The sequence below is a fragment of the Rana temporaria genome, chromosome 4, assembly GCF_905171775.1.
Source record: "Rana temporaria chromosome 4, aRanTem1.1, whole genome shotgun sequence".
In the NCBI taxonomy this organism is placed as follows: Eukaryota; Metazoa; Chordata; class Amphibia; order Anura; family Ranidae; genus Rana; species Rana temporaria.
In genome coordinates this window covers 55401116-55416134 of record NC_053492.1, presented here as the reverse complement: position 1 = coordinate 55416134, position 15019 = coordinate 55401116, and the positions used below count along the sequence as shown (strand labels likewise).

At 44.8% G+C, this 15019-nt stretch overlaps 1 pseudogene; it reads right to left on the bottom strand.

Moving 5' to 3' along the window:
* Positions 1-12902: 12902 nt before the first annotated feature.
* LOC120938660 lies at positions 12903-13072 on the bottom strand (annotated as a pseudogene).
* Between the last annotated feature and the right edge of the window lie 1947 nt (positions 13073-15019).

Genomic DNA, 15019 nt, shown 5'->3' with positions numbered 1-15019 from the left:
ACCTTGCCCCTAGCTCTGACTTCATGCATGCATTTTACTTAACTCTTCCTCTTTTCTGCCTGCATACAGGATGAGAGCCCTGGTGGTGCAGATCTGCTATCTCACCTGCCACATGTACACAATGACAGGCTGCTAGAGAAACTGTATTCAAAACACAATGTGTATCATGATCCAAACTGTTCATACTCTCACTCCTAATACATGACTTTCCCAGAAATAACATATTGTCAGAAATCGGGAAGATTGGAACTACACACACCTGCCGTTTCGCTATCACGCTACTGACTACAAGCTTGAAATGGTCCGTCACCAATGTGTCCACATTCAACAGCCTAACTGGCACCAATTCCTGATGTCCTACTTGTTACCCTTTTTATGGATGAGTAATAACCCCCGCCCACAAGCATTTCACCCAATGCAAACACACATAGACCACCTGTCATCACCTCCCACACCTTACAGAAGAACTAAATTGTAAACCCATCCTTACCAGGCATCCTATTTCTATTTATGCACCCATTCACCCTCCACATTTTCTCCTCTTCTCAGCCACCTTCCCAAAACATACTGATCTTATCTTCCTCAGACACCATTGCATCGACAACCTCACAATACTAACTCATCTCAGCAACTCTTTTGGCTACCACTAAACAATCCAGCATTTAACACACTGCCAGCGCCTAACACATTTTTTCACTTTCCACATTCTGTCCTTGCACAAAAACAGTCTTCATCAACTTGTGGCCCTTCAAAACTTTTTTGAAAAAAAATATCAAGCATGTCTCACTTAACTTCTGCTTGAAAATTCAGTTTCCTTGCAGCAAGAACCTGTTTAGTTTTCCTCCCTCAATACCCTGATTTCCTCCACTTCTCAACCCCTCTGTGGACATGGCCTCTTTTCATCGTCCATGTGCTCATCAATGCCTGGGACCAGCCGGGGGCTGTGGTAATGCGCAAATCAAACATTAGGACAGTTTCATGACTTGGTAATGTGCAGGAGCAGTGTCACTGTGTGCAGTAATAAAATAACTTGGTGTTGTCCCGTGTCACTATACACCTTAACTTAACCACTTAAGGACCGCCTCATGTACATATACGTCAGCAGAATGGCACAGGCAGGCACATCAACGTGTATATATACGTGCCCTGCTTGACGTGGGTCGGGGGTCCGATCGGGAGCCCCCCCCGTAAATGCGGCGGTCCCCGTGGCTTCAGGAGCGATCCGGGACGACGGCGCGGCTATTCGTTTATAGCCGCTCCGTCGCGATCGCTCCCCGAAGCTGAAGAACGGGGAGAGCCGTGTGTAAACACGGCTTCCCCGTGCTTCACTGTGTCGGCGCATCGATCGCGTCATTCCCTTTATAGGGAAGACACGATCGATAACGTCATTCCTACAGCCACACCCCCCTACACTAGTAAACACACACAAAGTAAACCCTAACTCCTACAGCGCCCCCTGTGGTTAACTCCCAAACTACAACTGTCATTTTCACAATAAACAATGCAATTTAAATGCATTTTTTGCTGTGAAAATGACAATTGTCCCAAAAATGTGTCAAAATTGTCCGAAGTGTCCGCCATAATGTCGCAGTCACGAAAAAAATCGCTGATCGCCGCCATTAGTAGTAAAAAAATAAAAAAAAATGCAAAAAAACTATCCCCTTTTTTGTAAACACTATAAATTTGGCGCAAACCAACCGATAAACAATTATTGCGATTTTTTTTTTTTTTTTTACCAAAAATAGGTAGAATACGTATCGGCCTAAACTGAGGAAAAAAAATGTTATATATGTTTTTGGGGGATATTTATTATAGCAAAAAGTAAAAAATATAGCATTTTTTTTAAAATTGTCGCTCTATTTTTGTTTTATAGCGCAAAAAATAAAAACCGCAGAGGTGATCAAATACCACCAAAAGAAAGCTCTATTTGTGGGGAAAAAAAGACGCCAATTTTGTTTGGGAGCCATGTCGCACGACCGCGCAATTGTCTGTTAAAGCGACGCAGTCCCGAACTGTAAAAACCCCTTGGGTCTTTAGGCAGCATTTTGGTCCGGGGCTTAAGTGGTTAAAGAATGTTGCATTTAGAGTTGGGACAAATGACCCCCTGTTTGGTTCACGGCTGAAATTTAGAACAAATCGTAAAAGTTCGGAACAGAATAACGAACCCTATTAAAGTTGATGGGACCTGAACGTGAAAGTTCAAAAGTGGCCTTTTTGAAGGCTTATATCGTATATAGTAATTGGGCATACAGTGGTTATGGGGAAAAAAGAAAAAAATGCGCTATTAACTTAATAAACAAAGAAAACACTAATGAACTGATACACAAATGGTGAATATATGTGTAAAATATATGTGTCCTCTTAAGTGGCAAAGGCCCATGATTCTCCTGACGGAGAAAGCTAGCAAAAAAATGACAAAAAAACAAAACACAAAAAATAAAGGAAGTGTCCAAACATTCTGAAGTCCTCAAAGGAAAGGAAAGGGGAACTCCAAATCCTCATCGATCCGAATGAAAGGATCCTACTTATTGTGAACTTAGACAAAACATTGTGACATGTGTTGATAGGTGATATTCCAATAGTGCCCTCCACCAAAAAGCATACGAATCTGCTTCCCAGAACAAATTGGTCCCTTAATTACAGGGGACCACACAAAGCCTTTAGTATATAGCAGACCGCTGGGCTCAAATGGAAAAGTGGACAGCCTAGTATGGATCGTCTCCTAATCGGTGGCTCCAAAGATGATAATCGCATGTATGGAAAGAGACAAGGATGCCTCGATGGTGTAAAAAGGTTTTAAAATTTATTGAATACAAATTCATATGGGTTAAAAACTCACAATTTGCATAAGATAAAACAGCCTTAAACCTGCAGCACCGGCTGGTCGCATGCAGGTAAATCCGTTTGGTAGGAGTCAAGCAGTCCAAGGGGTGATGCCAAGTGTGCCGCTCTATCCGCCCTGACTAGTTTTGTGATATTTCACTTTATCAAAGGGCACGGGCGGCCACAGCATCACCCCCTAAACTTATAGCAAAAAGAAAAAAAACGTCATCAGCGTTATTGCCGTCGTGTGCGCATGCACACAGCGTCACCATAGTGCAACCAAGCCTCTAAGTGGGGACGAATCAGAACCCACACATCGTCCCAAGGGCCAAGCCTCACTATGAAGTTATCCATTAGGCTGGCATCACTGAGGGAAAGCCAAGCCTCGACATCACAGAGGCCCAGCCTTACTTTTTGGACTGGCCGTTGTGCTGATGCGCACGCACAGAACGTGAGCAGAGGGAACCAAGCCTCGCTTCAGATCGCCAATCACCCGTCGGTATCGACCGGGTGGGTGTGTCGTACTGCGCAATGCTGTAAACGGACAATACCTCAAAGCAAGCCCGCAGCAGCCAGTCAGTTAACCCTTTGTAGTAAGGGGGAAAAAAAAGAAGAAAGTTAAAAATTAGTAATTTAAAACATTAAAATACTTGCACAGACCACAAGGACAGCACAAGGTATAGCCCTGGTAGAGACACCCAGGCATTACAACCCCGGTCTCAGACTCACCGCACCGAAGGTTGAGGTAACATGATACTGCCAAATGCGGATCGCAAAAAAATGTCCCACACAGCCAGAATACATAAAAATATATTACGACAGTGTGGGAATGGACCATGTTAACAAAAAACACAGTAATAAAACATATATGCACTTGGGTTAGATACCAAATGAATTCATACATATAAAGGTTAAATTGGCACATTAACTATTAACAATTAAAACAGCTAAAGAAAAGGAGGCATAATAGATAACCAAATGCCTTCAACCAAAAAAAAACAAAAATAAAAAGGATAGCCCGGTATTTATGATAACCTTAGATTCCCAATATTAGTTGGTAAAATGTCATATGCTGGATTGCGTCCACTCAGGAATTATTGATAAAGGCATTGATGACGGTAACAATATTCAACCCGTGTGGCGTGTATGTTTTTAGACGATTAGATTCAGGCCATCTCTTGCCTGGAAATCTCGCGAACCAACGAACTGCCCCTCCAGTGAGGTTGGTATTAGTCTATTCCCAAAAAAGGGTTATAGAGGGATCCCTGTTATGTACTAAATCATAGTGTCGGGCCACCAAATGTTTGTCAAAACCCTTCCTGATTCTGGCGACATGCTCGTTCAGTCTAACCTTCAGTGCCCTTTTGGTCCTCCCAACATATTGAAGGCCGCAAGGGCACTGAATGAGATAGACTACTCCCTTGGTCGAGCAAGTGATGAAGGGCTCGACTTCATATGTACGACTCGACTTCATATGTACGACCTGTCTTGGTAGACTGAAAAGAGCATATTTTTCTGTCTTGACAACTGTTCAACGAGCAAATTTGACATTTTCTGCATTTGAAGTAGCTAGTCAGATTATCTAGAAAAGATCTGGATCCCCTAGGGGGATCTTGAATACTGGGGCCTATTTGACTACCCAATGTGGAAGCCCCCTTGAAGGCAATGCTTGGTCTTTTGATTTTGTGATATTGGACAGAAAAGGTGGTGATAAAAGGTATAGAAAACCTATTTCCCCTATCTGCCTTGATCTGATTTCTCAAAAGTTGTTCTCTTTCTATGGCTTTGGTTTTATCGATCAGTTCAAACATGGAGGCGCTCTCATAGCCCTTCTCGATAAACCGACTAGAAAGTGTCAAGGCTTGGCTCTCAAAGGATTCAACATCGGTGCAATTGCATCTAAGGCACGTGAATTGTCCCTGAGGGACCGCCTTCAACCAGGCCTGGAGGTGGCAACTGCCTAATGGAATATAGGAATTCCTATCAGTGGATTTAAAGAAAGTGGTGGTTACAAACTTGTTATCTTTAATGAGAATTTTGAGGTCTAAAAAGTTGATCTCTTTCCTGCTAGCCTCAAACCCAAACGCGATACCTCCTAGTGTTGTTTTTTAACCCCAACATAAAATCTCTCAGGTCGGGTTCGCTGCCATCCCAAAGGAGGAGGACGTCATCGATGTACCTAGCCCAGAGCACTATTTCAGGTCTCCGGCAGGCATCAACGACGTCCTCCTCCCACTTGGCCATAAAAAGGTTGACCAGGCTGGGGGCATACTTGGCCCCCATTGCGACCCCCCTGTCCTGTCTGTAAAATTGGTTATCAAAAAATAAATAATTGTGACTGGCTGCATATTGTAACAGTTCCATGATATAATCAATTTGGATCTGGGCCAGTCCTGAATTCCTTACTAGATAAAGGGACACTGCTTCCAAACCTAATTGGTGTGGGATGATGGTGTAAAGCAAAGTAACGTCGGCAGTCACCATCCACAGACCTGGTTTGGGGGTGATGGCGGCCAACATATTGATAACTTGTTTAGTGTCTTTGATGTAAGAAGGAATCATCTGGACGAGGGGCTGAAGAAAATAAATATATACTTGCCCACCCGGGATGTGATGGAGTCAATGCCACTAACTATAGGGCATTCCGGGGGGCAAGTCTGGTTCTTATGAATTTTTGGTAAGTAATAAATTACCGAGTGCGGGGAGCACTCTGTATTAAGAAAAAACTTTCTTGATCGACACCACAATCTTCTATAGCCTCCAGCTCCCTTTTGTATTTCACAACAGGGTCTCTATTGAGGGGTGTGTAGGTGGCATTGTCATCCATGATGTGATGCATCTCTTTGAGGTAGTCGCACCTATCCAGGATGACGATGCCACCCCCTTTATTAGCTGGTCTGATCACCAAAGATTTGTTGGAGCATAGCGACTCCAAACCCTTCGTGAGGCCCTGGTGCATATTCATCTTTTTAACTTTAACATTTTCTAAATCCTGAAGGACAACATCACGGAACACCCTAATGCTGGGGGCCAATGACCCAGGTGGATTAAACAGTGAAGCATTGGCTAATCCGGAATGTTTAAATTCCGTGTTCGGTGTTGAGTTGTCCCTAACAGGATTGGATAGGAAGTATCTTTTGATGTTGAGTCGCCTAGTGTACTTGTGAACGTCCATGTAAGTCTGAAACTTACTTAGACTACGGGGTGGGGCAAACTTTAAGCCTTTGTCCAGGAGTTTTTTCTCTGGATCGGTCAAAACCTGCTGACTGAGATTGAAAATGCCAGTCCCTAAAGCCGCTTTCTTTTTGGTCGACTGGGCCCTTCCCCTGGTCCCTCTTCCCCCCCCCCCATGTCCCTCTTCCCCCCCCCGTGTCCCTCTTCCCCCCCCCCCATGTCCCTCTTCCCCCCCCCTGTCCCTCTTCCCCCCCCCCATGTCCCTCTTCCCCCCCCCTGTCCCTCTCCCCCCCCATGTCCCTCTTCCCCCCCCCCCCTGTCCCTCTCCCCCCCTGTCCCTCTCCCCCCCCTGTCCCTCTCCCCCCCCCCTGTCCCTCTTCCCCCCCCTGTCCCTCTTCCCCCCCCCGGTCCCTCTTCCCCTCTTCCCCCCCCCCCGGTCCCTCTTCCCCCCCCCTGGTCCCACTCTTTGTCCTATAGGACCTCCCCAGTTGGGCTGGGCCCTGGGAAAACCCCAATTAGAATTGAGTGGGTTCCCAGGGAAACCACCAGGGTGGTCAGGTCTTTGTTGGCTAAAACTTGAAAGCGGCCACCTAAATATTGAGGTGGGGGATATGGATTCGGATTGTCGTATCCAAAGCCACCGTTATCAGTAGTGTATCCCCCAGGGGCCCCAAAATCGGACAAGGGATAAAACCGATTTTGTGTGGGGACAGTGAAATTCGGGGGTCCAATATTGTTACCCTGATGGTACCCAGTATTGGGGGGTGGGAATCTCTGGCCAGCGGAATATTGTTCCAATATACGGGGAGACATTTCTTGATTATAATGTTGGATAGTGTTGGCAGAAGAACCCCCCCCCCCCTTTCCCTATGGCTCCATACTGATTGTTGAGAGTTTTGTTGCTTTTGGGGGGTTTGTGGAAGGTTCCCTGTCGGGGAGGATTGGACACAGGATGGATGGATGGTGTTACCCCTGCTGGTGGATGTAAGATTAGAGGAGGGATTAAGCCCCACAGATACATGTGGCAGTGTATCCATCACCTGTTCCTCATTAGCTGAAGCTAATTTCTTTTGCCATAAAAAAACAAACCCGGATTGATAATCTTCACTATCTCTAATGAAATGTTTTTTTTTTATTTAGTGGTTATGGGAGTCTGGGTACTACTCTGAAGGACATGTATCAATGAAAAAAGTTTTGTAAAAAATAAGAATTTAACCGAGCAGTGATTTACTGATTCTTAAAGTGAAACCATCAAAATTAGAAATTATTCATTTAAATATAGTGTATGGGGGGTTGTAAGAATGTAAAATTAATAACTAATATTCTTGTAGCTTCAAGGGCGTATCTTAATGAAGATCATTCATAGTCAGGTTGATTTGAAAATAACGTGTGAGTTTATTGTCACACAGGTGGCATCATAAACACAATGAAAAATAGTATAAAGTTCAGTTTAGCATAGATGAAAATATATGGAATTGGATCGATAATATTGTAGGAAGCTTAAAGCATGTGTGCTGCCTTCAAGCCATCTTGTCTCAGAGATTTTCCATAGTGAAGCAGGAAATGACGTTCTTCTGTTCATCTGTTCTCCTCGTCCATCTGAGTAAATAAGTCAGTGTTGTCTTTCTAAGTGGGTGTGAGAGAGAATCTGAGTGTGAATGTCATGAGAGTGTGTGGTGTCAGTGTGTGGTGCAAATGTGTCCAGCCTTCTTTAAAGTGGATCTCCACTCTAAAGTGGAGTCCCGCTGATCGGCACCCTCCCCCCCTCCGGTGTCACATTTGACACCTTTCAGGGGGGAGGGGGGTGCAGATACCTGTCTACAGACAGGTATCTGCACCCACTTCCGGCCCTACGATTCGGGCAAAAGACGGTTTTTTTCCTCGCTTCCCGTCCGTCCCCCGTTGTATGCTGGGAACACTCGGCTCCCAGCACACAGCGGGAGCCAATCGGCGGGCGCAGCGCGACTCGCGCATGCGCCGTAGGGAACCGGGCAGTGAAGCCGGAGCGCTTCACTTCCTGGTTCCCTCACCGTGGATGGAGGGGGGAGCAGCAGGGTGACGAGCGATCGGCTCGTCATCTGCTGCGATCACCGCTGGACTCCAGGACAGGTAAGTGTCCTTATATTAAAAGTCAGCAGCTGCAGTATTTGTAGCTGCTGGCTTTTAATATATTTTTTTAGTGGCACATCCGCTTTAAAGCAAAGCTTAAATATATGTTACAAATGAACATTGTGACCTCACACTGTCCAGACTTAGACCCTTGTATGGCAGATTAATATCTGCTAGGTTCAGCAATATGTTATACCAAGGAAAGGTTTTAGCACATACGAGTGTCGTATGGAGTTTGATTGACAGGCACACATGTGACACTCTATAGTTAGAACATAATGAGTGGTGTGCAGATGATGCAATGTCATAAAACCTATATTATCAGCTATAAAGCTATAACTTCATTAAGTAACTATATACCAATACATACTAGTATAAATACGATTTTTACTAAACTAGCTTAACAATAGATATGAACTAGTATATTATTGATATCACTACGTAAATACAGATCTATTCTGAATCTATTCTTGTCAACCTACACCAGGATACCTTATATGTCATTCTCAAATTGGCTATCCATAATGCTCAGTTTTGGATAGAAGAATTATGTCATATCAATTGAACAAGGTCATTCATTCATACCTAATTACTATGATTAATCATAAATCAAAATATGTTTTGCAAGCTTGCCATGAATTGCCGAATTATGAATTTGGAATAATATTCTAACAGGGGTCCCTTTTTAGTCTGCCTATATTTGCACATCTGTACCGTGTATAGAACATGCTACAGCAATAATTACATTGCCACAAAATGATGACATTTACCAATTTTTCTTTCTTTTAAACAATGGCTTGGGTAGCCAGTCTTAGATAAAATAGCTTTCCAAAATACCAAGCAATTGACTCTTATTTAAAACACCTATGCAAGATAAAGATAAAAAATCTGCAAACATGGCCTGTTTAGGGGGGGGGGGGACCAGAGACTGTGTTGAGAATCACTGAATTGGTGCACTTGAACAATATTAGAGATTTTTGGGATAAATCCTTGTGTTTTTCGCAGGCTTTGGATAGAAGTAACAGTTCTTAAAAAATTGGTCTTTTGGGTGTACTCTTGATGAAAGGTAAGAATTTGGCCTTGCTGTCAAAATTGGAATTGTATGCACCTGTCAAACGGGTGTGGAAAAATTTGGTCTTTGGGTGTGAATGGTGCCCATGAAACCTACAAATTATTCCACATGAAGTCAACACACACAACGCTATTCAGCCTAGAGGTCATGCAGAGATTCCACATTCCAAAAACACTTAATTGGCGACATTTTCATTAGGGGTAAACCAGGACTGATTAATTTTGATAAATATCAGACAGTCCATTGAGTCTGTGGACAGACGCATACTATTAGTTATAAAAACTCCAGCACACAGGATGCAGGGCAGCCCAGCCGCTCAATAGCATACTGGGTAAGTTCTGGCCAGTGGTCTATTCTTATGACCCATTAACCGAGTGGATCATCAATTGGAAAGCTCTCCTTTTTGTTTTTTGCCCCTAGATAATCATCAACCATATGATGCATACCTTGCCAATGGGATGAGGATGCTGACGGCCCCGGGGCAGGAAGAACTTAAAAAATTGTGAAATGCATCACTTAAACGGCCCTCTTCTCCACCGCTCTTCTCTTTTGACCAACAGAAGCCTCAAAACTGTTTTTCATAACACTGTAACCTACCAGAGTTGGAAAAAGTGTTAGATAAACTCCTCTTTAAGGTATCCTCAAGAGATTTAACGGTATAAGTTCTGAGACTTTCCGCTTGTAACAGAGGTCAATTAGGGGTTGCCAACCAATAGCGATCCTTGTCCTTTTATACCACATATTCCTGTGTTCTTACGCAGGCTTTGAAGCATGAGGCAGCCCATGCACCACATGTTTGCGGAGGCATGTGAAGTAAACTCCTTTGGGTCATTGAGGATTATAGTGTATGGAACCGTCTCCTCCCAGCTGTTCTGGAGATGGAAAATGATCTCACGTGAACCTGAGGTCTCTCCAGAGCTTCTGGCTGTGGCAGCAAGATATGCGGTTAGAGCAGCGGCTGCTGACAGAGCCCTCGGGCTAATCCTAGAACATGGGGTTAGAGAAGAGGAGGAGGTGACAGTATCTGAGGAGTAGGGATGAGCCGAACCCCCCCCCCCCCGTTCAGTTCGCACCAGAACCTTCGAACGGACCGAACATTTAGAACCCCATTGACATCAATGGGACTCGAACGTTTGAATTCAAAAGTGCTCATTTTAAAGCCGAATATGCAAGTTATTGTCGGAAAACGGGTTTAGGGACCCAGGGCTTGCCCCAGGGAACATGTATCAATGTAAAAAAAAGTTTTAAAAAAACGGTCTTAAATTCCTTTTATATATCGTACCTGCTGGGTGTTTATAGTATGTCTGTGAAGTGGCACGTGTTTAGAATTGTCCCTGCACAAAATGAGATTACTATAACAAAAAAGTAATTTAAAACTGCTTGCGGCTTTAATGTAATGTCTGGTCCCTGCAATATGGATGAAAAACTTTGAGAAAATAGCATGGGTTCCCCCCCCCCCCAGGTCATTACCAGCCCCTTTTGGCCCTATATACTTAACAGCAGTATACAGGCGGTGCAAACAAGACAGGGACTGTAGGTTTGTTGTTAATAGTATTATGAGCAGATCCCTGACTCTAGGAATAAATATGAGAAACACCAGCTTTATGTTAGGTGCACAATGTGCATAGGACAAAGACAGTACACACACCACATAGCTTTAGGTGCACACTGCAGAGGACACAGACAGTACGCCACGTGAGAATACTGCAGCTAGCACAATCACCTGCCTGCCTGTTAGTAAATTAGGAAGAGCGGATCTAGCTAAACTCAATACAGTGTATAAATATACAACACCTGGGATGCATATATGTCCTCTACACACTGTAACTCTAACTGACTAGCCTGCCTGCCCTATCTACCTGCAATAAACGAGACTCTCTCTCTGTCTTAACCACCGCAACACACTACACAAGGCCGACTTGCAGGTGGCCTTTTATAGTGTGGGGTGTGTACTAAACCCCCTGAGCCATAATTGGCCAAAGACACCCTGGCTTTAGCCAATTATGGCTCTCTGTTTTTTGCAAGCTGTGATTGGCCAAGCATGCAGGTCATAGTGCATGCTTGGCCAATCATCAGCCAGCAATGCACTGCGATGCCGCAGTGAATTATGGGCCGTGACACGCCACTTGAATTTGGCGCGAATGGCTCATAACATTTGACTCGAACACGAAGCTCATCCCTAATCTCATCGTCCTTTTGCAATCCTCCCTCCCATGACCATATTCAAAGCAGGTCCTGCAAAAGGTAGGATGTCCAGAAAAAAATAAGGAACATCTCTCCCCAGCCACTGTAAAAAACGTGGGGGGTAGAGTATACACACCATTCACATCATGTTTAAACTTAACCTTAAACCTACACATACCATAGGAGTTTATAATTGTTGTGCCAGTATCAACATTGGAGCACAACTTAAGTACAACAATTCTCACCACCTCCTTCTCCAAAAAGGGATTGTAGAAATGAACCACCAGATCTCTCTTCTGCTTCAAATAAAGCCTCCACAGTTATTCCTTCCCAGATAGGTTCTCCATTTTTGATACCTCTCAACCGCTTGCAAACAGGTGTCCTCTGAATAAAATGAAACCTCATAAATCCCAGTTGTAGGAAAATCTGCAAAGCATAGATATCACTCACTGTGAGATTCAGAGCACCAAACGGACATTCTTCAATAAACTTCTTTACAGTAAACTGTCTTATATTTTCAGGTCCCACGACCAGCCTAAAGGATTTTAGAAGGGCACGACGCATCATCCTCTCTTGTCCTCCAAATGTCCCTGGATTCCCCAAAGGGGCGATCCAGAGACTCGCCTTCCGCCGATCGCACTAGGTTACCCCCATTTGATTGCAGCCAAAAGGCCGAGAAGCGATTAACCCAATTATTCTCTGTTCCGAGCGAACGGCTTCCTGGCCTCAAAGGCGGGCTCGCTGAGAGGTGCGCGTTTGCCTGTGCCCAGCCCTCACCCTCCCCCCCAGTCTAGGCTGTCCAGAGGTGTGAATCCGCAACCAGACAAGCGTCGCTGGGCTAGAGGCCTAATCCCCTGTCTACTGGCCAATCCACCTTTTTCTGACACCTGCCCAACACTGCTGAAGCCCATTCTGACCTTTTAAGGTGTCAATGCGTCATCCCTGAGCAACAATTGCACAGATTCAGGTGCACATGTAATGAGGGAAATCATTTACAGGGGGCCGCCTCCTAGTTAACATAACATGGACGAAAAACGAGAGCCACTAGAGGGAGACGCAGGCTCAGGGATCCTCCAGAAAAAAGAATAAACCACCTTGCCTCGGATGACTTTTCAAGCTAGCTGCTGGAGCCAGGGACAGAAATGGAGCAAAGTCAGCCCCCTTGTTTGACAAGGAGGACTCCAAAGTGTCACCGCTAGTGAATGCTTCATTTCGGGCCTTAGAGAGAGATGAGTAGAACACTAGCTGTCTTGTCAAAATTGGTGCACTGACTAAATCTAGGTGTTCCTGAATAGGTAACTTCATACAGTGTGATTTGGCGAGCAGCTAAAGCCCCTCCTTTCCCAAGAAAGTGACAAGAAGCAATGAACACAAAGACATAAGGGCTAAATGCTTTTGTTTATTGAACAAAAGAAAGTTAACAGCTTTGTGAGGAACAAGCAGCACAAGCAACAAACATTGTGAGCAAGATACAAGCAAGCAAGCAAATGCAGGAGAGGATGATTTTCCATTCTATTCTGTTTTTTGACACTGCGTAAGAAAGGGGTGCACCAGTCCTGGAGGTACTGCAATACCAGGTCGATGCGTGGAGTGGACAGAGCAAGCTCTTCTTCCATCTCCCTGTTCTAAAAATCCATTTAATATATGGTCCCCAGATAGGGGACGTATCGGATATTAAACTAATAAGTGTAGCGCTACCCCCGCAGGAGCCTCTGATTTTGTTGTTGGGATCGGCGTATTAAGTTACCTTAGTGTTGTCTAGGGGTGAAGTTGGAGAACAGAGTAGTGAGCGAATGTCCAAACAATGAATAAAGGTTTTGCAATGCTTTACTTCCAGGCCAACACGGTCAATATCAAATAGGAAGTAAAGGTTGCTGAAGCGAGAAAGAACTTTGCAGTATCAGGCCTGGATATGAACCGAGCAATCCTGCTCTCGGTAGTACCAAATTGTATCGCCACTCTAGCCAGAGTGGGTGAAGTGCCCCCGGACAGACTCCTGTCACTAGCCTGGCAGCCGAAGTGTCACTTTAGATTTCTGGGAGGAATTGGCCTCTCTCACAGACCCGGCTCTAGGGCCTCTGCCACAGGCCTATTACTTTGGATGAGCTAAATGGGCGAATTGAGCGAATCCTCCCAGTAGATTTAAGCTTGGGTCACCGGATGACAGCAAAGCGTACCTGTCAGCGTTCCGGTCACCAGATCCCTGATGGTTCATTCAAGCTCTGTTGGATAACCTGCCTCCAGGTTCTCCTCAAGCCTAACCCCCAATTGAACGGCACCCAGCCTGGGATCCTCTCAGTAGATTGGGGAACCCAGCAAGTCACTGGGACCCCTCTCAGCAATATAGAGCTCCACGTAGCATTTGACCCCAGTTTGGAAGGCCATCGCTGGGGTCCGTTGGATGCGCACACCCTAAAGGTGGATGCCGTACCTGGAACCCGCGGGAAGAACCAATAAAGATGGCGTCCGCCACAGATATACCCCTCCCCAGCATGCTCCACGAGGGAAAACTCCTCTAATTGGCTGCTGGGGAAAAGTGGCTCTGCCAGAACCCCTCTAGCGCCACCTGTCGCCCAGGGGTTGAAGCACCCCTGGAGCGCAGACTGACCTACAGGACATTTCTGGAATGACAGCAGTCCAAATTTGACAAATTGTGAATGGGAGCAAAGATAACTCGTCCATTCCCCTCTAACTTTAGCGTAGTGCCCATACTGAAAGTAAGGGGGTGCTACATAAGAACAGATTTTTATTTTCATCCATACCCATCAGTTTAATTGCATGTCACTTTTCTTTCAAAAAGAACCGCACCAGGAATCTCGAGTGCATCATGCTTCATACATCATCTAGGCATTTTTTCCAAATTACATATATACAAAATAAAATAAATTTCAACTCCACTTCCCCCATCCCCAATACATATCTGCCTCCACCTTCCCCATCCACCTCCTATCCACCAACAATACCACATAAAGCCTAGAAAAGAACAATTTTAATACAGTCCTCCTCTGACAAGGTGCATTTCCTTCGCACCTCCCAGCACCTGGCATCCCACAACACCTCTTTTAGGATGCTAGCCACTATCCGAAGCTTCCTTTCTTTGGTTTTATCACCCTCCACCAGACAAATACCAAATCAAAATGTTAACACCTTTTTACTTCCACCACATTTTCCATAAAAGATATCAATTTTTGCCAAACTCTCTTGGCAAAGAAACAACCAAACAAAGCATATTGGGCCAACTCAATTGCCTTGAGGAAGCTTTTGGTCATCAACACCCCATGGAATGTCATCTATGCTACTTCATTCTGTCTATTTGACACACCTTTTATTAAAAACCTCTTCCAACAACTGTCTATGTGTCTAGGTCCCAGACCAAAGATGTTTGATCTGACCTCCTCCTTCCGTAGCCATTTGACCAAGTTTGCCTTCCCGACCGCACCAACTCCATCATTTTTAAATTTTTTAAAGAACTCACTCAATTTGCAATAAAACAAGGGGGTTACTAGGGCTGTGGGTTTCAAGAGGTCTCGCCCACACCATCCCCACTTTACCAATGACCATCCAGCCAAGTATCATAAGATGCGCCTTCATGCCTCCACCTACAAACACCTTGTAGTGCGTCAACCACAAATGCATAGACATGAAGGTCCCTACATC